Here is a 23,332-nt window from a genome sequence, read left to right as displayed (position 1 = left end):
TATAGTTAATTTACTAAATAAGAGATTAGGTGTTAATTTATTTAGCCTTCTCTAGTGTTATTCAGACTCTCAAATTCAGATTCTCAGAATCATCAAAATAGAATCCTTAGATTGGAAGGGACCTTTAAAGGCCATCTAGTCTAATTGCCCTGCAATTGGCAGACTCACAGCTAGATCAGGTTGCACAGGGCTTGATCCAGCTTCACCTTGAAAGTCTCCATGGACAGGGCATCAACCACATCTCTGGGCATACTGTTCCAGTGCCTCACCACCCTCATTGTAAAAAACTTTTTCCTTATGTCCAACCTATCTCTACCCTGTTTGAGCCTGATGCCATTGCTACTTTTTCTGTTACCACAGACCATGCTAAAGAGTCTATCCCCCTTCTTTCCTGTCTTTTCTGTGTTTTTACTTTCATGTATCTGGATCTACCTGATGTCTCATGTATTGTACAATTACTAGCTTTCTGGTGCATGAATCATCTTATTGTTATTAACTTGTATAACTGGTTTTAAGGGCACTACTTTTGTACATGGGCATTACTGAAGTAGAAAATCCAGGTCTGTTCAGCCATGACATGGAAGGCCTACTTAACCAGCATGGCTGAAGCATGCCAATAACTTATATAACCACTGACATACAAACAAATGGTTGCACATGTGGTTTATATTTATTGTGGTTCATCTTTGATGTCCCAGCCATGTACTCACTTCCATCTGTGAAAAACACCTAATAACATTCTTTAGCATCCTAGGGTCAGAAAAATTGAATCTCTAACACAGCCTCATTTCTGGACCCGTAGTATGAATCTTTAAGTTAATAAGGTCTTATGGAGTACAAATTTAAAATAAGCAACATAGTTTCATGATACCTTCTAATGGTTTGAAAATAGCAACCAGTTCAACTTCTTCAGTGAAGATGCAGTATTAATCTGATATGTTTATTGAAGGAAAACCTGCACTGAGTTTCATTGCCAACTAACAGTAGGAGAGTACAACACCAGTGTTTCTAAAAAAAGAGCTTTCCACTTACATTTAAAAAGGCTGAAGAACAATGAAGGAGGTGTTCGGAAAGGCCCAATGGCATTTATATCATAAAACATTACTTAGTAGCATCACAGTAGTGTTTAAGTATTTGGTTTTTTGTTTGTTGTTGGTGCTTTTCAGTTCTTTTATAATACACATTTAAATTTTTGTTTGGAACTTGAGTTTGGAATGGTTGTATCGAGTCAGCTGACAGTCATATCTAACATAATACTTTGCTTTTAATGATTTCCATGTGATTGCGTATTAGACAAACCAGTCAAACTAATGTCTCTTCAGAGCTTACCTTTTCTTTATGATTTGCTTCATCAGAATTAACAAACTGACTTGTGCTATTCTTAGGACATTGGGATCTCAGAGATACTCAGTCTGTGCTTCAGCATTCTCCATTAATCAGTACAAAATGCAAGAGCATTTGTCAAATCCCTTCCAACTAACACAGCAAGAAATCCTTCCTGCTATTTGTGCAATAATTCAAAGCTAAACATTGATTAGGAAAGATATGTTCAATTTCTTCCTCTTCCTCAGGAAGGAAGAAGAGCTTATATCTTCCATCTCCATTTATTAATAATAATAAATTAAAAAGTATATATATTTTTTAAAATCACTGTTAACTATAGGATATAATGATAAAGGATAAAGGATTTCTCATCTTCTCTTGAAACTGTTCCACTCTGCTTTTAAACAATGAAAGAAAGAAATAATCAAAATATTTAACTGAGACATGAAAAACAAACCTGTGTGTGAGCAAAATCTTCTTTTGGTAGCTAAGGAAAATCTGTCCACTGATGGATTTTCCATCAAGGATTAATTGAATTAAATATAAAAGTAGTCTTTGGAATTGGTTTTGGCCTTTTTAAAAATGATTTTTTCTCCAAGGGTAATATTCTAACACCTAGACCACAGAGAAAATATACACTTCTTTGTAAATCATTTTGGCTTACTTTCAGTCCTCTTGTCTAGATTTTACCTCTGTTACTCACAGAAGTTAGGGATGCTGACCAAAGGGACCTGGATAGACTTGAGAAGTGGGATTACATGAATCTAATGAGGTTCAACAAGGCCAACTGTAACATGTTACCTTTGGGCTGAGGCAATCCCAGATATCCAGTGTGCAGACTGGGAGACGAACCCCTATGGAGATTATGCGATTATGGTGGATTAAAATTTTGACACAATTCAATATTGTGCTTCTGTAGATCAGATGGACAGTGCTGTCCTGGCCTGGATCAGATGGGTGGCCATCTGTAGCACGGTGAAGGAGGTGATTGTCCATCTCTATTCTGTCCTCGTGAGGCCCCATCTGTAGTGCTATGTCCAGGCCAGAGGCTCCCAGCATAAGAAAGAAGTGGGGATCTTGGAGCAGGTCCAGAGGAGGTCCAAAGAGATGATCAGAGAGTGGAGTGCCTCTCCTACAAAGAAAGGTTGAGAAAATAGTCTTGTTCAACCTCCACAGCTGGGGGGTTGGAACAGAATGATCTTTAACATTCCTTCCAACCTGTGCAATTCCATGATTCTATGATACTCTTTGATAATTTACCATTCACAGAACTGTAATAAATGCTGTAATTAGGAATGTGCTCTGGTTTTATGGAAAATATGAAAGAAGTTCAATACTAGATACACATAGTAAGTGGATAAGAGAGTCCAGCTAGCAGAAAATTCTGAGACAGAGAAATGTTAAACCTTTTTCTGAGCTGCAAAAGGTAACACAGGAACTGCCTCTGTGTTTACTATCATGTTATTTTAATGTGTGAGCTTTCACTCTGATTCATTAATAGTTATACCTCTAGTAACAGTACAATGTTTGCAGTCTAAAACAGATTTGTGCTCTCTGATCCAATTCATTGTTCTATTTGCTGGATCCAAGCCTAAATAAACAGATGAATGGAAGATCCAAGTTAATAAAGACCCTGTCCAGGAAAGAATGGAAGCAGCCTTCCCCATAACTACTGATGTTTGCTTATGTTGAATATTACTGAGGGTTGAATTCTGATTTCTATGACTGCTTGTTCTTGTTCTTGTTGGTTCACTTTGAGCTCTCCAGATGAATCCAGCTGCTCCAAACTCCAAACTTTTACACTACTCCTGTAAGTCTCAGTGTGTCATGTTCTGGTTTCTGTCACCAAAAAATTTGAAATATGTGCGTATACATACACACACGTGCCTATATATATCTGTGCATAAATGTAAATGTAAACATATGCATTTATTTGTGTATATCTTTCTGTTGGAACTAACAAAAAGGTGCTGCTTTCAGCAGAAAGATTTCCTTTTTGCTCTTTTCCTGTTTGTACCACGTGCAAGATGCTATCCACCTTTCAGAAGTTTTGCATTAGTGATTAGGAGGAGCTTGTAACTGGGCAAATGAGTTAACTATATGAACGTTTCAGAGTTTATCCAATTTTTATTCTATAATTTAGTTTTAAGAGATCTGGAGTAACAAGATACGAGCATCTTATGACCATGTCCTTATTCATTTTTAAAAGTCTATTGGATTGCTGTGTTGTATTATGTTTAGATCTATCCACAGTTGTACTATTGACTTTGACAGTAATGTGATCTGGACATTTCCATGACTGGCCTTAAAGTGCACTACCATTATAGTCTGGATGTGCTTGCATAAGCACTTCTGTTGATTAAGTGGTATGATTATTTTTTCCTTCTTTCTTTATAGGACACATAGGATCAGACCCAAACTTGCCTATTGGCTACCACCCCCCTCATCTGTGCAGTGAACAGGCTTTTTGCATCACTTCCACATATACTCACAGATTTGTGCTATTCTTAGTTTAGTGATGAGAAAAACAAATAAAAGACTACATTCAAATTTGGCAAATTCCCTATGGAAGCTTCTACTTTTAACAAAAATGGAGGTTTTGAATATTTATCTGAAAAGGGGATGCTCTTGAAGAATGAAAGTCATTTAATTCAAAATTATGCGGAATGTTACTTCACTTGATTCAAAGTTATCAAAGGGGGAAAATATAAATGTCAAGAAAATTGCTTACTCTCCCCTTCAGTTTTGGATTAAAAATTTCTACCTTGACCTCTCATGTTTAAGCTCTAAGCTGTTCTACTGTTGCCTCTTCAACCCAGGCCTCAACAAGATGCTGTGGAGGATGTTGCTTACCTTGCAAGGAGCCCCAAACAAGCCCTCATGTGCTTGTTTCAGAACTCTATATTCAGTTTCATTCACTAACAGCCATAATTCAAACTAGGTCGTCTGAAGCTGAATGTCTTGATCATTGGACCAATGAATCAGTGTCTCTAATTTTCTGGCCCAATGTCTCTGTTAAATTATTTAGAGAATTTCTGACCTTTTGTGCTACAGACAAACATAGCTGGCGATCAGTGCATTTAACTGCAATGAAGGAAAAGGTAAAAGGTTGAAGACCTTTTATTTGGTTTAGATCTTTTCTTACTTACCTGCTCTTAGAGATTCTATGTTAACCTCTCTCCAGCTTTGTGTCCACAGATACTTCTGTCTTCCCCATCTTCAACTTATTTTCGTCTATATACAAATATTACTTATTTTACAGAATATTTTGAAGAGTGGGAGAATTTCTGCCTAGTTCAAAAATCAATCTTTGATAAGCAGTGCTTTGGTTTCTTGTGAAGGGTGCTAATTTCCTTACTTGTGTTACATTCTCTTTTTTACAGCATGTTTTTTCAAGGATAAAATGGAAGAACATCTTAGGTGCTCAAGAAATATTCTTTTTTCACGTAATAATTTCTTGAGTTTCTACTTCAAGTGATGTCTAAATTATATGAGTATGATAAAAATAATTATTTTTAAGTGTTTTAAAATCGCTTTTCTTAACTGGAAGTATTTTGACATATAATATATTGCAAAAAATTACTATGCTAATGTTGCTATCCCAAGAATTTAAAACTCTGGGAAAGGCTCAAAAATCATGTAATTCAAAAATATCACTTGACTTTTTTCATACATTTTTTTTTTTAATATTTTAAATCAGTAGAGTGCCCTCAGGTTGTATTTTCAAGCTTTCCATAAGACCTGCAGTCTTATGAGTCCATGCATATTAAAATATGTGTTGGACTTATGTACTAACAAAAGTCCAGAAATCTGGACAGAGTACAGAATTCCAAATTTCCAATGAATCTGTAAGACCTACTTTTCAACCTTTTTAACCAAGGCTTTTTAAACTTCTGCAATAGTCAAGTTATGATGTGAACCTTGTGCCATTTTTGCTTTGGATTATGAATGGATATAACAGTACTCTTTTCATAGCACTTCCTTGGATTGTTCATGTGGTGCTCTCATCTCTCAAAGTGCAAGCCTGGTTACTCCCTGAATGTATAATATACAATCTGATGATATGCTCAAGTGGTTTTTCTTTTTTTTTTTTTTTAAACTTTTTTTTCTTTCTTTTTTCTTTTCTTTAACTTTTTTTTTTTTTTTTTAATAAGTAAAATAATGTCTATTCACAGAAACACGTGTGGCTGAGTATTTTGAAATGTCTGTTCATGGAGGAGCTGTACTTTTGTTATTCAAGTATGCAGATTCTGATTCAACTTTTCTTGCTTTACTTCATACTAAAAAAGAAGCCTTCATCAAATTCACTAAAAGCACCTCAGGGCCTTTCAAGTTGTCAACAGTATTTAGAAATGAGCAATACAGACTTTATTCTATTAAGACTTGATTTCTCTGTCAGTTTACAACTGAAGAGTGGTTGTGTTGGGAAAAAATAAAATAAAAAAATGACATTTGAATTTTTCTTTCCTTGCTTGTGCAGTATCATGAAAACTTGCCAGTCAGCTCTCTGCCAGCATTTCCATACTGGTCATATCATTTTCTTGTTCAGTTAAAATGACAAAACATCAATGTGGGATTTAGGATTTGCTAAGTCATTAACATCATCTCAGCATTAATTGTGTCTTAAATATTATGTTCTTAATCTGCCTGATCTGGAAGGTCAAGCTGTGCCCACATGGTGCCTGTTTCTATGGACTCAACATGAGGAGCATTGGTTTTGCCAGAAGTGATAAATCCAGCAAGAATCCAGCTTATTTCTAACTTTGTATCTATCTAGCAGTCTCAAATACATATTTAAAGTACCTATCACTATATCGTCACATTGCCAAAATTTGTAAACTACAGAGTCACTCAATAATTAGAGACTTCATACTTTATTTCAAACTAGATTTCTCCACTCTTTCAGGAAAATGAGATAATGGGATTAACAGATTTTATAAGGAGTTCAAGATTTTACTATGAGAAAATAACTTATTGAAGCAGAATGGACCATGGTTCTGCTACTGTGTCTTTCATTTCTTCTGGAAAGGAGTTTACAAAAAGCTCTCTACCTGTTTGTATTATCTCCTTGTGGAAGATCAACAATCAGATAGAAAATATGACAACAAGAAAAGCACTTCATGATGCATTTTTCAGTAGAAATCTTTCCTGAAGGAAGGTGAGATCTTGTGCAGATGATGTTTTCAAACACAGCTTTCACTTTGAAGGAGTTGTCTTTGTGAGCATTAAACAAATATTCTGTGCAGGGAACTAAATGAGGTCATATGTGTATTTAAAAAAATAAATAAATTGAACAGTATATTGAAGGAGCCTTTCTATGCATTTGTATCAGAAACAAAACTGATTTTTCTAAGTATAAATCTCTGCAATTTTATGCAAAATAGCTTTTTACTTCTACTTATTTAAATAACTGTTTTCCTTTTTACTTCTACTTATTTAAATAACTGTTTTCCTTGATTAAAAACAAACTAACTAAAGAACTGCCAAATCTTTTTTAGCCATTTGGACAAACAACATACTTCCACTTCTGATAACTAAATGTAAACCTACCAGGTTCCATTCCAGAACTGGGACTCTGACAGAGATACGTACCTTTAATGCTTTATAGGTAATGAGGATTTGAACTGAAAATTTTGTGGGACAGTTGGGGATGTGCATACACATGCCCAGATCTGTTTGCATACCTGAGCTTACTAGGCAGCAAAGGTAAAAGACAGTAATATCATTAAGCACAACGATATTGGGCTTTTATTAAGATATTACAGATAAGATGAGAATATTCAGTTGTTTTGATTTGGAAAATAGAACAAAAAAGCCCATTACCCTGTATTGGTACCTTGGGCCTTGGAATATTTTTATGTGTGTCTATTTGGCCATGTCTGTGTGTCCAGACACACAAACGTCCATGATGAATACCTAGGCATTCAAGAATTCCCTCATGTGTAACACGTTGTTGAATATAATTCTTTACTACTTGATACAGCAGGTTTGATCATGGAGAGGTGACACTCTCTGGCTATAATGCTATGGCATGTAGCTATTAAAACAAAGCCATAAAGAAAGATTTACTGTGGTTTGTAAAATTCTATTGTAAATGGACCTCTCTGTCATCATAGCACAAGCCAGATTTGCATACTGAAACTGGAATGTAGGAGAAGCAAAATAAAATCCATAGACTTTGTGCTGATAAACTGTTCAAAGCAAAAGTCATTGCATACAAACGCAAGAACTGCAACATAATCTGTGTTTGTCTACAGGCAAGATCCTGACCATGTTCATGTGCTATTCTGCCAAAAAGTGAAGTATGTGAGCACACTTAAACGGTCCCTCTCATACACTTCATTTTGAGTATAAACTCATCTGCTTTTCTGATCTAGGCTCTCAAGTTTGTAAAAATCTGGAGTGATTATTCAAACTTAATTATGCTGTTACAGATAGAATTTTTCAGAGTTCTAACATATATATATATATGTATGTATATATATATAATGTGTGTATTACATAATACTGGGCTTTACACAGATTAGGAGTGAGAATTTCCCTCATTCTTGCACAAGAGTGGTGACAAAACCCATCCCTGAACCTTTCACGCTGAGATTAAGTGCAGTCCCAGTCCTGAGTCACAGCACTCATGGCAGTGATGAGACAATTCCTCCTTTCCAACCTTGTGATTCTGTGATTCTAGCCCACAAGCATAAGCTAGTTGTACATGGAACAGTACTTTGCAAAAAGAATATTATCTCAGGGCATGGGCTGAAGCACATTATGAATTGTTCTTTGCTACTTCTGAGTAAATTTGCATTTAAAAGCTCCAGAAATTCATGATTGCTGTGATTTGAAGAGAAATATGAAAATTTATACAATCTATAAAATCTAGAGAGCAATCTTCCTTATATGGCTGGAGTTCTGTGTCCTGATATATGAGGTAAAAAAGATGCCTCATGATTTAAGCATTACTTATTCTGGTAAGTTACTGAGAAGCAAGATACCAAGACACAGAGCAGAGTGCTGGTCATTCAGACTTGGAGATGAATGTGAAGGCAAACACAAGGGTGGCTGTAACATTGTGCTTCTGCCTAGTTTAAATTGTCTTACTAAATAAAGCAGGGTCAGCATGTAGCGAATATAATATTAAAAATCCAAAGTGGTAAAGAACAGTAAACATATACATTTATCCTCAACAGCTGTCCTAAAAGCCTTATACTATATTTATCTGCATTGTTTTTCAATAGCAGATATAAGTTCTATAACATTATAGTGCAGGTGCAAATAATGAAGTGACAATATCACCCATGACACACTGCATGCAAGCATTCATATATCTCTTTAGAGCTCTTAAGAGAAAAGGCGGGGCACTACAACAGACTGCACTTTATGATGGAATGTTCTAATAGAGATTTAATACATTTATCTGCCTTCTGAAGCCAGCAGCTATGGCCACTGCAAATAGCTGGCTGGCCACAGTTATTATCTGAGCAATCTAAGTAGTTATGTTTTGAGCTTCAGAGTGTTGAAGATAATAGATCAGTCTAGACTCAGTGCCTACACAGTGGTAGATTGCTTTCTCCTTTCCACTTGATGGTCAAACTCAGCTGATAATTGACTTAATGAGAGTTGCCTTGCTCATAAACTAGGGAATGAGAGGACTGTTTACACAAAAGAACAATATTATGCTCCCTGTGGGAATCTGACAGATTTTGTTAGTTCAGGGGCTGTTTAACAGTTTGGACTACTGTGGTGCCTGTAGAAGACTGCCAGTTGATAATGGCACCTTCCTTGGATTAATGAAATCACTTGTATCTTTTGCTTAAGCAAAGTGAGTAGTGAGAAGTACAATCAGACATTTGCCTTGCCACTGTGATTCTTCTCCTTCCCTTTCTCCTGCCCTTTTTGTTTAATTTCTACTAGTGTGTACAGCCTATGTCCAAATTCTAACAATTGTATCCTCACTGAATAAAGTTTCTCTTGCTACAAAAAGCTCATGTATATGCACTTAATATTTTAGTTTTGCCAGTGCATATTTCACATCCTAAATAATCAGGTACGTTTTCTTGCTAGGCTCAAGCAAAGTGGCTATTACTCCTTTAAGGAGTCCCTCCCCCTTCGTCTTTGTTTGGCAGAAGAGGTCAGGGAGAAGAGGCATCACCTGAACTCAAGGGGCTCAGGTTAGTCTTTCTGGGAGATTTTATGCAAGCATGACTAAAATGTTTAGCAACACTACTCAGGTTTGCATGGAGCAAAGAAGTCAGTACTTTGGCTACACCATGGGGAGGTGAAAGAATTTATAAGGAGCCAAACACAAAGAGGATAATGTTTAGATGTTTGTTCAAATATATTTGGAAAAAAAGAGCCACAAATATTTTTCCCTTAAATGTAACTTCTTTTCTGGGATGACAGCTTACTCCATGCTAAATTTATGTAAAACTCAGCCTACAACTAAAGTACAGTTTAGACTTTTCAATACTAAGTAAATGTAATTGTTTCTAACTGAAATGCTAAAAGCTTAAAGTAATTACAGAAAGACTTCCCTCCTCTTTCTCTCTCTCTCCCCCCCTTCCCCCCCCCAGCCCCCTGGGGAAAAAAAAAAAAGGAAAAAAAGAAAAAAAAGAAAAAAAGAAAGGAACCACCAGCATATTAAAATTCTAGACTTTGAACACAGAAACCATGTGATTAGACTTCAAAATTTCCTTATTCTAGTTAGGATATTAGGGGTCATTTTACCTACAAGGCTTTAACAAGCCAGACTACATATTGGTAAAACTAAATTGACTGTGGTAACTTAAAAACAGGATGAATTTAAACAAACAAACACCTTACCTTTCCCTTTCCTTTCCCAGAAAGAAAATGTTGTCAATTTTTATCCACGATTAATTTTTCTTGCTCTGAGAGGACTATTATTTGACTTGCATTCTCATTGAGATAGACATTCTGCTTACTACTGGGTCCAAATATAAGTTGTCTATACTGTATATAGTGTCCATAAGTTGAATATAGTGTAGAACGTTCCTGATTTGCCACTATTTGTAGAAAAACATCAAAACACAGTATTTTCTCCAGTTCTGCTATGTATTTCCAGATTTCAGCAATGATCCAAAGCCATTTTTTCTCCAGGAGGGCCCAGACTTCTCTCTCCATGCTTCCTTCCAGGAAACCATATTCAAAATTAAGATCATTTTGGACCTATTTTACTGTGATCTTGGGGTAATGTATGAGGTGTCTATACTGTACTTTGCTTAATTATGGCCTCGTGTGAGTGTTCCAGAAAAATGGACAGGAAGGGAAGTTATAGTGAATGTGTTTGGAATAGTCAGCAACTCTGCCAGCACACCTGAAAACTGTGGATAATAACGTGGATATAATAATATACCTATCTTTTTTGTTTGTTTGTTTGTTTGTTTGTTGCCTTAAGTTCACCCACTGTATGACTGCCTGCCTGTATCTCCAAGGTCCCTAAGAAGGTAATAGAACTGCCTGAATTCCCATCCCTTCCTTTGCTCAGTACTTGAATATTGCTTCTTAAAACCATTTCCATTATTTCTCTTTGTAAGAGAACATTTATAATTGTTCCTTGGTACAGAAAAACCACGTGGTCCATAAGCAGATCCACCTGTCCAGGTGGTGCTTTTCCTCCCTGTTAGCTCAACCATGGGAAAAAGGTGAAAAGATAACTCTAAAGATACTATGTATTGATTTCAGTTCAGGAAGAGGCAGAAGTTAGGAGAATGATATCGTGAGATCCCTTATCATAGGTTATAAACCAAATTGTCAAAGGACAAAAAATATTGACTCTGACTTGTTAGTTGAGGATAAAAATACCAAAAGGTTTTTGGTAAAAAAACCTTCATTCAAACAATCATTCATTGGCTTATTTTCCTTCTATGCTGGGGAGGACAGGTAGTCAGGGGAGAGAATACAGATTGTTTCAGTCGGCTCCTGTTCAACTGATGATAGTATACACAGCTGTATGAGCCAGTGCCTGCCAGCAGAGGCCTGACCCAGACAATTAACCTGATATTAACGCTCCTAATGGTGATCATCTGTTGCCATATGCCTGCAGCCTGAACTCAGCAACAAGACCATTCAGTTCTCAAGTCATATCTGATCTTTGATCACAAGCAACTGAGCTTGGGTTTATTTTAAAAGGGAAGCTGAGTTTAAAATCTTTGCTTGTAACCTGACCATTCTATGGAATAATTAACATCCCTGAAAACAGCAGTAACTTATTCAGGAAAACCTGTGAAAGTCTGTTGTCTGGAGTCTAATGGTTAAACAGATTACCTGAAATACTTTTTTACATTGTGGCAGACCTCTATTTCACCTTGTCTAGAATCTTGATCTATCTAAAACCATGGAAAAGCTGGGATAGTAAAACACATTTTCTAGCCTATTTGCTTTCTGATCTGAATATCTTCAGTGTCCCTGTTAACCAGTACTGTTATTGTTCTGGGAGTAGCTGTTAAATGCAAAAGTAATTTGAAATACCAAATATGTGAAGTAATTTTTCGTGTACCCAGATTTTGATATTTAAGCATATATGTGCTAAAGCCAGTATTAGCTGCACAACTGATTGTGTTAATCCTTGTTTATACTGTAAGTAAGCTGCCTGGCAGGTGCTACATTTTTTTTTTTTTTTAATTTCAATTCTACTGCTTTCTTGGATTTATTTTCTGTATCCTTGTCTACATAAACAATGGGGTTTGTTTGTTTGTTTGTTTGTTTTTTCCAGCAGCTACTCAGCTTTGAATATCAACAAGGACAGTCAGAGTGGAAATGTACTACACAATACAAGCCTTTCCGTATCATTCTTACAGACAATAGTATAGTACTGAAGTAAACAGTGTATTGATTAGGAATAGAAGACAAATTGGTATTTTAAAAGGTATGACTTTTTTTAACTTCCAAAACCAGAAGGGGCCTTTTTTTTCCTCTCCTGGGTATTAAGATTTGTGAATGATGCTTCCACATAGCTCTTTTCCTCAGTCAATATGTATGCAATGTATCAAATGCTTGGGCAACATGTACCTAAAATTTGGCCAAATACTGTAGCATCCAGAGAGACAGAGAAGCTATTGTAAGTTTGGATATGTCCTTGTATTAAAGTAGATAAGCTTTATTAATGAATACCCCATTAAATATTTGATGATCAGTAGAAATAATTGTGACTTGCTTGATACAACTGAAAATTGAGCCACACAAAAATTACTGCATGTTTAATGCTGAAAGTGAGGTAAAATTTTTGTTTCCTCCCCTCTTCAGCTTGCTGTGTTCACCACAAAGCAAAAAGAATATAACACATGATGCAAATAAGATAGCTTCACAAATTATTAAGTAGCAATATTTCATATTTTTTCAGCAATGCATGTAAAAGTAATCCATTGTAGATTTTGTAATCCCTTCTTGCAGAGAAAAAAAGAGATTAATATAAGCTAACCCAGCAAACACTTCTGAGTGCAGTCGTTATTATTATTAGTACTAAGGAACAGTAATTGTGATGTAAACAAGACTTTTAAAGACTGAGTCCTTATACCACTATGTTTTCTCTTTTCCACACGCACAGCATTTTCTTTCCAGATCTGATCCTTTCAGGTATGTCATGTTCTCTAAGTTCTTGTCAGCTTCCTTGGGAGAAAATGGTGTTCAGATGGAAGTCTTTGCTGCAGAAATAAAGCATGGTGGAGCAGATTGCTCCCATTATTAAGCATAGTCTGTAAAAGCCTACTCTTAAGAACATTCTAGAATGTAAGGTAGGAAGCATTCAACAGTTTAATATAAAATACGGTGGATCTGAAGAAACTTTACTTCCATTAAACTCAGCCTTTCACTTGAGTGTAGGAACTGCACTTTATTTGATATAAATAATTTTTACTCTTCTGAAAACTTTTTTATCTAATTAAAATTCAAAATAATTAAAAATTTAATGATCAGATGATCACTAAAAGGGATCAAATTGATCTGTAAAAATGAACTGGAATGATTTCTTAATATTTTTGTGAGTTAATTCCTGAAATACTGAGAGGATCTCCTTCTAAATTTATGAGGAAGAATAAATATTTACACTTTGTACTAAAAGCTTAACTCAGTATTCCGCTTTTCCAAATTTGGTGGTAAGAAGGAATATCTTGGACTATCATTTGGCTATTTAATGTGCTTGACAGAAAAGTCACAGTTGCCTATCTAAACTGGAGAATTACATCTCAAGGAAGAAAACTGTATTAAGTTTGTCTCAAAAATTTTTGCAAAGATTTCCATGATGATGACAGAAATGTGGTAACTAGACAGCTAGGAGAGGGAAGTGAAAACCATGCTTTCATATCAGAGTAAGAATAACAGCAATTTGGAAGTAAACGTGCCTAATAAGATATTGAAATAGAGTACTTCTAGATCTGACAAAGCACAGAAGTGAAAAAGTTTCTGGTAAGTTCAAGTATCCTAGAAAAGTACATCTGGAAACATAATAAAAAATGGAATTGAATGCTGTTTATTGTATTTGCATCTCTTTGAATCGTAATAGTGTGCACAATGCAATTATGGAAATAAGAAAATACTTTATTTTAAAATGAAATTATATTGAAAATCTGACCTGAAATTTCATGGGGGAAAAAAAAAAAAAAAAAAAAAAGGCTTTCCAATTAGCTCTTGGTTTTAAAAAATGTATTCCCAATTGTGAAGATTTTGTGAAGAGTGAAAGAGTGATCTCTTTTGTGAAGAGATCACATGAGATTTTGTGAAGAGTGGAAAACCACATTTTTATTGGATTTATCTGATTCCATCTCAAAATCAAAAATCAATTTTATAAATATTTATTTTTTTTCTATTTTAAATTCCGTAGTGCAAAATATTTAGATTATTAAACAGTTTCCATATCTGCCTTCCTTCTCAACCTTAACTATAAATCTGCAATTATACTTTTGGCATCACCTTACAATATTTTTTGCTGTCATGCACCTCTAGAGACTGTCTATGAATTACAGTTGAATCCACTTCTCCCACATAGACCTTAAGTAATTCAGATGTATAAAGCATAAAGACATTTGAGTTTCATGGGGTGAAAAATAGCAAGAGTCCCAAAAGAGGAGCAGGGTTAACAATCCCCCTCTCTTCTCTCCTACCCTCCCTACCCTCTACCCCCTGATACTGAACAAGTTAGTAGGAAATGTTTATACCTCCACTGTTTCACTTATACCATGAAAGGTATACATTGCAGGTTAGGAAAAAAAAAAAAAAAGAGACTCTTCAAATGGTTGATCTTATGGTCACAAGGTTATATGGGACATCAAAATCTGAGCAAGCTCACTTCAAAGGTGAATTCCACCTCTGAGGTTTCAGGCTGACTTCCGCTTTCATAATTTTGTTTAACTTTTTTAAAAAAGACCTTAGGAAATGTGTAGTTATAAATGAGAGCAAATAAACTGTAAAATACTTTGAATGAAAGCCCAAAAGCATCACCATAAGAACTACTGAATAGAATGAGAAAGCAAGGAGGAAGCCAGTATGAAGCCTGATCTCTTTTGTGTATGTAAAACTATTTTTCTTTTTGTCACTGACTCTATTTCTGGAAAGCATCTTTTACTCCCTTATTTCCCTTGATTTAATTCTGGCCTGAGTAAAATGAAATCTTTCCAGATTTTTCTTATCCACTGAGGGATGTATGGAAATATATGGATTTCAAAGTAGCAGTTCCAAACCTGGCCCCTCTATGAGGCAAAGAGAACTCTCCCTACTTGAGCAATAGTGGAGCTGTCCATCTGGTTTGGGCTTCTGGAAATTTCATGTTGCATGATTTGAAGGTAATATCTGGATGACAGTGCCTACACAATATGAAGCATGTTACAGAATGAGTGACCATCTGTTTCCTTTCCCTGACAGCTTGTTTTGCAAGGTGAATTTTAGCACATTGTTTTTGTATTTAACAGGCTGGATTTCAGAGACAAAGTGAGGTGACTTTAACAGATGTGAGAGTACTCCTGAAGGTGCTGAAACAAATGACATTCTGATCTTAGAGACTGGGATCCTAAATATTCATGCACGAACACTGTAGTTCAAAAATCTGTTTTAGTTTATACCACATCCACATGTATATTTTCATCTGACTTTGGCTTTCCACATGTATTTTGCTACAGCGTGCATCTGAACCTTTGTAGGATTTGTCCTAAAAGTAAAACCTGCTGATCCAAATGCAAGTGGACTTTTGTCTTCGAAGGGCAGGGATATAATCAAAAGCCAGATCACTCTCTTGTATACCACTCATGGCAAAAAGTGGCATATAATACATGTGATCCTGATGCACCAAAGTTCTGCACTTCATCCTTTGGTTTCATCCTATGTGAATGGCATGACTGTACAATGGTATGGAGGAATGTATCGTGACCTTCCTTTAACCTACAGACTTAGGGAAAAAGAATAGGAAAATGAATGCAGAAATGTATTTACATGCCTGAAAACCTAAAAAATCAAGGACTGCAAAAGCTAGAGTTTCACTACTAGTATGAATTTGGCCATGTGAATCAGGCTGGCTATTCTGTTTCTGCAAATATGTACACTACAGAATGTGTTATTCACCTAAGCTGAAACATACACTGTGTGTTTAAGTGAATTAATCTGTACATGTTCAGTATTACAAATTTAGAAATGTGGTCAGCAAAGTACTGGAATTTTTTGTGTCTTATATGCAATGAAATACGGAAGCATCATTTGTTATTGATTATCAGTTATTTCATCAGGTGTTTGCTCACAGAAGAGTGGGCAAAACCTACCATAAGAAATGTAGCAAACACATTCCAACAGTTTTCTGTTCATTCCAGCTCTATCTCTGATGCTCTCTTGCTTATGTGCTGACACTATTACTTGGCCCCCAACAAATTTGTCTTATGTTCAGGTTTATTTTTTTTTTTTCCCACCAGAAAACTGGCACGCTTATGAAAGATTCAAAGAGGGTTTCTGGAGAAAAAATACTGGAGTCACTAAAACCTCACTGAAGAAATTTTGCTGAGTATCAAAACATTTTTACTGGCTTGAACATGTGACGTACTGTTTTGGAGGAAGAAAATCATAACAAACTCTTATTATGTTTTCATTAAATTGCATTAACAGAGTTTTTGCAACAGAGTTCTCTCCTTAGGCTTGTTTCTGTTAGCAGTCCTCTCTGTCACTGAGGGGGTATTGGGTGAAATTCTGTTTTCCTCAGTGTGGAAGGTTTTCACTTCCTCAAAGTTTTCCGGAGCAAACCCACTCTCAACATCATTCATTCTGGGATTAAATCCATCAGCTATAGTGAAGACATTTCCAAGACAGAGCATAGCCATACCTAAGGAGTCTTTCCTGTGAATACCACTCTTTGAATAACAGTTATCCTCATCACAGCAGCAGAGAAATTTAGGTTCACATAAATCAGAAGAAACCCTTAGGTTGTCTTCATTGCCTGTGAAAATAAATAAATAAATAAATAAATAAATATCTAGAAAATCAAACCATTTCCTGAAGAATTATGACAATTATTTTTATTCTTACTCAAAATTGCCTTTGCATGTTCTAAACATATGTGCTATTTTTCCTCTCTGAGTTCTTAAGAAACTTCTAACATGTTTCAAAAACCCGTGTTTCATTCCGCTTTGGTGATTAAAACAGTTAGACAATATAAAAGTAAAATAAAGCAACTCGTCTATTTCATCTAGAACATTTTAAACTGTTAAAAACACTTTGAAAAGCCTTTTATTTTAAACTACAAAACTCAAATGAGACTTTCCATTGACTTCAGTAAGCTTCAGCTCAAGTCCATATGGAAAATATGCCTCTCTAAAGAAAACTATTCCACTTCTGTCATGATGTTGTAGTAGTCACTGTGCTTTTTTCACACATTGTTTGGTAAATCTTGCTATAATATTTCTGTCTAAGTAAGTTCCCATTTTAGTCTAATATTTAGAGAATCTTCTCTTTTTCTATTTGCAATGTATCACATAAACATATATTATGCTAGGATACAGGCTTAAAGGGTCAGCAGTGTTTTAAAAACAGTTGTCACTGTCAAGTAAAACACCTGGTCTGAAGTTCTGTTTCTCTCCCTTTCTCTTTTTTTTTTTTGCTAAATTAGTTTCAGCATCAGTGCCACAAGCATACTATGGTTTCTTTTCTTCTAACTTTTGCTATGTAGATACTTAAAACTGCTAGGCTTTAAAACTAAAAACAATTATTTTTCCAACTCACATTTCCATTTTTAACAAATCTTCTATCTAGAAGAAATAAACACACACACACACAAAATGAAGAGGTAGCTTTGGAGAGCTGTAAAAGGATTTACACTATATTAATAAAACTTCAAGGATTGTTTGGAAAGCAAAAACAATAAATGGAGCTTTATAGCTTTAGAACTGTAAAGAGTCACAACGAACAGTCCAGGAGTTCTTTGCATACTTAATAAGATTTAGAACAAACCTTCAAAAATCATGAGCAAAACAACATTCTCTTATGAACAGTTAGGATAAAAAATACACAGTGTTTACGTACTGAGCTATCAGAAAATTTCACAATACAATTTGGATCTCAGAATGAGGAGAGTTTCTGAACCAATGCAATTATCATCAGAAAGAATAATGAGAGAGTTCACTGAAATCTCATTCAAACAATTGTTATGTGAACTGGCAAAAAAGCATAAAAGAAACATAAACTAATGGCTAAGAGAACATTTCTTGGCTGGGAGGGAAACAGGAAGATGCACATGGAGGAAATGTGGTAATACTCTATAAAATTGCTGGTACTAGGTTATCTGTGAATAACATGCATTTGCTGAGTAAGCAGAGGTTAAAAAAAAAAAAAATCTATAAGGCAGCTGCTTGAAACTTACCTTACAATCAAGAGTATATCATTTACGTCATAAAATATAAATTGAATGTGACTATAATAGTTCTTGAGTTATATACTGAATTCAGAAGGTATTTGGGTTACCTCAGGTGAAGTTTAACATGACAGAGGAGATTTTACTGACCACACAGTGATTATCCATTCTTTAATTCATACAGCAAATCATGCTTCAAAACAATTTGCAAAGTGGTAAACTCAGAAATAATGTCAGAAAATACTAGTGGTTTGATGGTGTGACAGGTAAATTTTCTTCATTATCATAAATGTTTGTTAAATGAAGAATTACTAGACGCTTTTTCTACACTGAGAAAATTCAATGGAATAGATTTGTTCCAGTGGCTAACCAGTATATCTAAAAATTAGGAAAAATTTGATGGAAAAACACTTCTCTGTATTCATAATAATTACAAATATCCCTCTCCCCTGTATCACTTTGTCTCTTCCATGTCAAACTGGAAAGAGCACAGAATTAATAAGATTTTATTATCATGTTACCCAGAAAGTAGAATCTCCAGAACAGTCAGGCAAGTCAATATGGAACATAAAATCCATCTGTTGCAGTAGTACTTAGAAAGGTCATATATATTTTTTTTTCCAGTAGATGTGTTTTCTGAAAGCTGTTGTTTTAATTATGCCTAATCACTTAAGAAAAAGGAATTGGAACAATTATATATACATAGTGCTCAGCTATATATATATGCCTACATATGTTGCTCAATTTAAGAACAAAACAGGTAGGAAAATAATATCTGTGTGACTGTAAGACTATAAATCTCACATTAACTAAAAATTTCCTACATAAAAATAAGAACAGAAGGAAAAAGCTTTGTACTGGAAAAGAAACATATGATATGTTTCTTCTATGTTGGCTGGAAAGACATGTTTTAACGAGTTGCAAAAATGGAGAAAATTATTGTAAAGTCTTCTATGTGGATCTTTTCCTTGCCTGTACATAGGAGACAAATACAGAGCTGTTCACTGCACTTGGGGAAAAGCAAAGTTATGTCAGCTTCTGAATCTTTCTTGGCAAATCTTTGTTCTGGCAGTTTTTTAAATCACTCACTCAATGCATTAGAAATATATTAGCAGAAAAAAAGCAAAGCAAGATGCTTTAAAGATAAAGTAGGTATCTCCTGAAGCCAAAGTTGATCTGCCAGAATGAGTTTAACATCAAGAACAACAAATATGCAGTTAACCACTTTACTGCTTTATTGACAGAAGATATATGTCTCCTAGAAGCAGTGACTATGCCCATAATGCTCTTATGATATTAAAAATATGTTCTCAGAGTTGAAGCTTTTTTAAAAACAATATAATGATTGTTTGTATTTTTTATTAAATGGCACATACTCAAAAAGACCATATTGGCTGTTATAATTACTTGCTATCCATTATATCACCAACATCATATTGACTTCTCTTGAACTAGAATACCCTTTGTTACACAAAAATAGTTCACATATATGTTATTTGTTAGATTGTGTCTTAACATGTCAAAGTTACTATCAATCAATCAGTGATGAATCTGAACTGCGCTACATTAAAACTAATAATGCAAGCCATAAGTTATGGCTGGAAACAATATTTATGGAACGAAATGTCAAGTGTCTTTGAATAGGACACAGTCACTGGTCACAGCTATAATTCTGTATATGAAAAGGAAAAAAAAAAAAAAAGTATTTTCTTTGTATTTTAATCTGGAGTAAACTGTTTATACGCAAAGATTCTCTCTCTCCCTCATCTCACTTTAACCAAAATTTTATATATTCAAATATATACTATGTACTCTCTAGATAGGCATATGCATTTCTTATAAATCAAAATTACAAGTAGGTAACTTTTTTCTTTCCCTTTCTTTCTCTCCCTCTCTCATTTTTTTTTTTTTTTTTTTTCCTTGTTCTACATATGGCTTGTAGAAGTACAATCTCAATCTGAGAACTGAGATTTAGGGATGTGGGGAAAAGTATTCTTTGTCCTGTAGCTTGATCAGCTTGCACTGAATGAAACTTTTTAATTCCTTCCCAGAGAAAGGAGGACTTGATGGCCAATGCAAGCATTACAATTCTTACTCCGTCAATCTGACCGCTGTTTAGCTTTATTTTCAATTGAAGAATGCCTAGATTTTAGATGCCACATTCAGTGAGTTCTTCATTACAAATCTCTACTTACTGATGAGACAATATAGCTTTTTAAGTATTTGTATAGTATTAAGAGTCTTTCAGAACTGGCTTATAAAAATCCGTTCTCATTCTCATTGCTAGAAGCCTCCACACATCTGGGGAAAAGTCAGAGTATGACCAATTCATTGTCACTAGAAGTTATTTCCCTGTTCTTCAAATTCAGCTTCTATTGGCAATATATATATATAAATAAAAAATATATACCGATATAAAATTGGTAAAAGCAGGTAAAATAAGACATTTTTATTAGAGAGTAGTCACATTTGCTAGAAAATGTTATATTGATTGGTGTAAATGGCTTTTGAAAAGTATTTCTGCCAGAGCTGAGATTTTCACACATGTAATATGGTGCAAGTCTGTGCAGAAGTTGGGCTGAGACTTTAAAAGGATGATAATGCATATACGTTGGGCAGTGTTCCTTGCAGAAACTGCACAGGAATTTTGATCAGGGAGGGAGCCACCTATTGCATTCATCTAAAGATGTAATTTTTGAGTTTGTGTTAAAAATTTATAACTTGATGTTGTGAAATAAAATATTGACATGGTTTACTGAATGCTGTCTGAAAACAAGTTTATTGGCATTTTTACACCACGTGATCTGTATTTTCATCCCAGCTGATCATCACAGATACAGGGGCTTTCCAAGAGGGGAATTTCTGGGGTCCTTTTCAAATCTCATTTTTATCCAATCTTGAGAAAGGGAGAAGAATTCTTGACTAAGTGCAAGTTGTAAAATACATGTAATATCTACTCACAGGTCTTATCAATGTATTATTACATATGACATGAGCATGGGAATGGGACAGTGTAAGGGGGGACTTCCCAGTCCAAGCAACCACATTTGAAGGAAAGCAAAGGACAAATTTTTTTTACTTGATGAAAATATGTGTCAGCATGACTTCTGGACAAGAAGACAGAGTGCTGAGAATTCCCTGTAGAGATATTTAAACCCAGTTAGAGAAACACTTGTGATTTAAATGGCCAGTACTACTGAAAGAAATCAAACTGTCTCTAGCAAACCTTCCATATATTTCAAGAGGTTTTTACCACTGTCATACTGAAAGGTGAAGTTTTTCTATCCTGGATGGTGAATTTTTCTCTTTAGCAGTCCTGTTGAGATTAGAGGGCTTAATTAAGATTAGAAAGCATTTCATCTTAATCACTCAATTGCACTGTTTTTTTACTGAGATAGTTGTCTTCTCTCCGACACTTGTACTTAAACATTCATAGACAACTTTTCTGGATCAAGCAAGCAAATGATCCCCAACTCTTGCAGAATCTCAAACAGTAAACTAAAGCACCAGTGAATAAGTGAGATTTTTTTGTTCTCCATATCCCTTCTTCCTTCTAGTGACCAAAGGAATTAGAGATTTGGTAATAGTTTCCCACATGGGGAATTTGCAAGTCAGTACTATCAGGAGCTAAAGTCAAGGGAAATAAATTAAGAAAATGCGATTTGGTAGAAAATAAGAAAAAGATAAATATTAGACCAAAGAGGCCTGGCAGAGACATTAGTTGCAAAGACAACCTATTGACTTAGAATGTCCTGAAGCTGGAATGATATACCTGGAGGGTGGTCTCAGCTTTCTGTTACAGATGATGACTATGAAAACACTGAGAATTGAAAATGGCTACAAGGTTAGATCTACTCTGGGTCCCAATTTTTGTGGAAATTCCTATGTCATGGTGACATCTGAAAATGTGCTTTGTACAGGCTAATACTTAAGAATGATATCTTTATACTGAAAGAACATTTTAAAGGAGTCAATTAAGATAGCCAGTTGAAGAAATCTTATGCCTCTGTTTTTTGTTTTTGTTTTTTTTTATTATTATTCATAAAAGCAGGGATCATGTACATAGGAACAGTTACTGTTGAATAGATTGCTGATGCTTACTAACTTTTTATGATCCACTTATATGTATGCCCATGCAATTATATTCTTTGTGTTGTGAAAGGCAGTTTTAATAGAATTAGTGTCTTATTTGTCACATGAGAGAAGAAACAGCTACTACAAAGTTGAAAATATGGCATGGAAGCACTTAAAGGATTCTGCTTGAAGCCAAAGAACTTACCATTTTACCACCATACTGGAGTGCAGATTACCAAGGTTTTGGGGGCATTTAGTCTTCTGTCTTCAGATTGTATCAGAAGCCTCTGTTTATTCTTTTCCTCCATTAGCTCTTTTCAGGATTTTTCTCACATAAAGAAGGCATTTCTGCTTAATAGTGATCAAAGCGCAGATGCTTACTGAGGTAACACAGTCACATCCTATTCATTAAATCATTCCAAATACACCTCTGAGATGTTATCTGTGGCTAGTTGCTGAAGTTCCACTGAAGTTCCAGCTTTAGTAGCCAATCTAATCTATCTTTTATTATTATTATTTTATTTTATTTATATATTTAACCAGCAGCAATGTATATTTTCTTCTATATAATAACTTATGCTTTATTCATTAGTATATTGGGCATCCATGTCTATGTTTTGGTATAATTGAGGAGAGGTCAGGATGCAGCTGGTTCCAGCCAGCTTCACTGGCCCCACCACAGAGCGTGGCTGGGGCCAGCTGGCATCTGTGAAAACGTATATAAGAAAAGGCAGAAGACACCAAAGAGAGAGAGATAAGGAGTAACACAAATGAAAACACTGAGGTCAGTGAGGGAGGAATAGATACCCATGATATAGCAGCACACCTCAGAAGGGCTGCTCGGAGGGGCAGTGAGAAGGCAGGAAAGGAATATAATTTTCTTTCTCTTATTCTTCCTACTTTCTCTCTAGTAAGACTGGCAAGGTTTTGTGAGTGAATGGCTATGTGGGAACTTGGCTACCTGTTGGCACAAACTTCATTGATCAGGATTTGGGGAGATTATGCTTTTTTGACACAAGACATGGAAGCACTGCTGAAAAAGCCCCCTAGCTTCTAGGCTGATTAATATTGTTGAAAAATTCACTATTCCTTTTTAAATCTTTTAAA

At 35.1% G+C, this 23,332-nt stretch overlaps 1 long non-coding RNA gene across 5 annotated transcripts in view; it reads right to left on the bottom strand.

Moving 5' to 3' along the window:
- Nucleotides 1-2,298: 2,298 nt before the first annotated feature.
- The window catches only part of LOC107305975 (uncharacterized), a 71,962-nt gene continuing 50,928 nt past the window's right edge, over nucleotides 2,299-23,332 (bottom strand). For 2 of the 5 annotated variants that reach the window (XR_004305614.2, XR_004305613.2), the window contains exons 4-6: nucleotides 22,431-22,573; nucleotides 16,628-16,741; nucleotides 2,299-2,455 (exon numbers count right to left, since the gene is read on the bottom strand). This is a non-coding gene — a long non-coding RNA (uncharacterized LOC107305975). Of the gene's footprint in view, nucleotides 2,456-12,428; nucleotides 12,978-16,627; nucleotides 16,742-22,430; nucleotides 22,574-23,332 lie in introns of those variants that run through there. The other 3 variants (XR_014939126.1, XR_014939127.1, XR_014939125.1) reach the window with 2 other exon arrangements.

The sequence above is a fragment of the Coturnix japonica genome, chromosome Z, assembly GCF_054131305.1.
Source record: "Coturnix japonica strain WE chromosome Z, WE-NBRP24, whole genome shotgun sequence".
NCBI lineage: Eukaryota > Metazoa > Chordata > Aves > Galliformes > Phasianidae > Coturnix > Coturnix japonica.
Note: the sequence above shows the minus strand (reverse complement) of the source record. Positions and strands in the feature narration are given on the sequence as shown.